Source organism: Henckelia pumila, unplaced genomic scaffold (genome assembly GCF_033568475.1).
Source record: "Henckelia pumila isolate YLH828 unplaced genomic scaffold, ASM3356847v2 CTG_112:::fragment_1, whole genome shotgun sequence".
NCBI classification, from domain to species: Eukaryota; Viridiplantae; Streptophyta; class Magnoliopsida; order Lamiales; family Gesneriaceae; genus Henckelia; species Henckelia pumila.
Window position 1 is genome coordinate 324,094 of NW_027331763.1, and position 3,138 is coordinate 327,231.

Below are 3,138 nucleotides of genomic sequence, written 5' to 3' on the forward strand. Positions count from 1 at the left end.
GGTCAATATGCTTGTGACATATGAATCCACACTTAAGAAGGATAAGCCAGCTTTCTTGGTGGGCTCCTCATCTTCTGCTAAGAAGGGGCCAAGTATGAAGGGCAAGAAACGTTCTGCCCCACCCAAGAAAGTCAAGCCCGAGAAGAAGCACAAGACAAGGGCTTCAAACAATGGAAAATCCAAGGATGTTTGCCATTACTGCAAGAAGCCCGGTCATTGGAAGCGCAACTGCAAGGAATATCTAGAGCAGTTGGGAACTGCAAAGGGTATGTTCTATATTGAAATAAACATTTCACTTAATACTACTTCTTGGGTATTGGATACCGGATGTGGATCTCACATTTGCAATGATTTGCAGGTGATGACAAGAAGTCGTAGGCTTAGAATGGGTGAGACCCAGCTGAGGCTCGGGAATGGTTCCAGAGTTGAAGCTACAGCCATTGGAGATGTTTGTTTAATTTTGCAGAACGGTTTTAAGTTATTTTTAAGAGATGTTTTATTTGTTCCGGGTTTAATTAAAAACATTATTTCTGTTTCTATGCTAGATAGAGATGGTTATTCTTGCAATTTTGTGAATGGGATTTGCAATATTTACAAGAATGAATGTTTGATTGGAAATGGACAACTTGAAAATGATCTATACAACTTAAAACTAAAAGACGTTCCAATAAATTATATTGATAAACCGGCGACAACAAACAAAAGGAAAATCGATAGTCAAAACCCGGCGAACCTTTGGCATGCTAGGCTAGGTCATATTTCCTCAAGGAGGATGAACAAGCTAGTGGGAGAGGGCATGTTTGATATGTCTGATATTAACTCTCTACCTACTTGTGAATCCTGTCTAAAAGGGAAAATGACTAAATCTCCTTTTAAGGGGAAGCCTGAGCGTACTCAAAATCTGTTGGATTTGATCCATACAGATGTTTGTGGACCATTTAGAGTTGGGACTCAATATGGCCACACCTACTTCATTACCTTTACTGACGATTATTCAAGGTATGGGTATTTATATTTAATGAAATATAAGTCTGAAGCATTTGAAAAGTTCAAAGAATTCAAGGCTGAAGTAGAAAACAAGCTAGGTAAAAGTATTAAAGCACTTCGATCGGATCGAGGTGGAGAATACTTAAGTACCGAGTTTTTGGACTATCTAAAAGAGAATGGGATTCTCTCTCAGTGGACTCCTCCTATGACACCACAGCTGAATGGTGTATCGGAGCGTCGTAATCGAACTTTGTTGGACATGGTTCGATCCATGATGAGCTTCACTGAGCTTCCACCTTCGTTTTGGGGCTATGCGCTTGAAATGGCGGTATTGTTGTTGAACAACGTCCACACTAAAGCAGTGGACAAAACACCATACGAGTTATGGAATGGCAAAGCTCCTAAGTATTCGTACTTGAGGATTTGGGGATGTCCTGCTTACGTGAAGCGGACAGTGGGAGATAAGTTGGATAATCGATCCAGCTTATGTTATTTTGTAGGGTATCCGAAGAATTCAATCGGATATTATTTCTATTATCCTGCTGAAACAAAGGTGTTTGTTTCTAGGAATGCCACCTTCTTGGAGAAGGAGTTCTTATTGGATAATAAAGGCGAGATGATGGAACTCGAAGAAGTTCGAGAAGAACCCGAAATACAAAATAACGATCCTACGCCTCAGGAACCATTACTGGACACGCCTGAACCTAGAAGATCCGAGAGGACTTCTAGACCTCCTGTTCGATATGGTCTTCTTCTTGAAGGGGATCAAGATGAACCCGACATTGGATGTGATCCAAGAAACTTCAAGGAAGCAATTTCTGATGCGGATTCAAATTTATGGCTTGAAGCTATGCAGTCTGAATTGGATTCAATGCATACAAACCAAGTTTGGTCTTTAGTAGATCCTCCTGATGGAATTGTTCCAATAGGGTGTAAATGGATCTACAAGAGAAAGCTTGGGCCTGATGGTAAGGTATTGACCTACAAGGCGCGATTGGTGGCGAAAGGTTACACTCAAAGACAAGGAGTTGACTATGATGAAACTTTTTCACCAGTTGCAATGTTCAAGTCCATAAGAATCCTTATTGCCATAGCTGCATGGTATGACTATGAGATATGGCAAATGGATGTGACTGCTTTTCTTAATGGAGACATTAAGGAAGAAATCTATATGAAGCAGCCAGAGGGGTTCACATCCATGGGAAGCGAGAATAAGGTATGCAAGCTTCAAAGATCAATTTATGGTCTAAAACAAGCATCAAGAAGTTGGAACCAGAAATTTGATGAAACAATAAAAGATTTTGGTTTCATCAAGAACCCGGAGGAACCGTGCGTGTACAAGAAAGTAGTTAAGGATGCTGTGACATTCTTAGTACTTTATGTTGATGACATCCTACTCATTGGGAATGATGTAGGGATGTTGCAGTCAACAAAGATATGGTTATCAGGTAGATTCTCGATGAAGGATTTGGGTGAGGCATCCTACATTCTTGGGATACAGATCTATAGAGATAGATCTAAGAGAATGATAGGACTCACTCAATCAACCTACATCGACACCATATTGAAACGGTTTTCAATGGATGGGTCCAAGAGAGGACATCTACCCATGTGTCATGGAGTTTCTCTATCCAAGTCTATGTGTCCCAAGACTGATGAAGAGATAGAGAATATGACACATGTACCATATGCGTCAGCTATAGGTAGTATCATGTATGGGATGATATCTACCAGACCGGATGTAGCATTTGCTCTGAGTGTCACGAGCAGATATCAAGCTAATCCCGGTCAAATGCATTGGAAAGCCGTGAAGGACATTCTTAAGTACTTACGAAGGACTAAGAATATGTTCATGGTATATGGAAGACGAGATCTGAAATTGGAAGGCGATACCGACTCTAGCTTCCAAAGTGACGTGGATGACTCGAAGTCAACCTCTGGATTTGTGTTCATGCTCAATGGCGGTGCTGTCTCTTGGAAGAGTTCCAAGCAGGACACCACAGCGGATTCCACCACTGAGGCTGAATACATTGCAGCATCAGCTGCTGCTAAAGAGGCCGTTTGGATGAGGAAGTTCATCCAAGAGTTGTGCGTCATTCCTGAATTTGTTGGTCCAGTCCCGGTGTACTGTGACAACACGGGTGCCGTTGC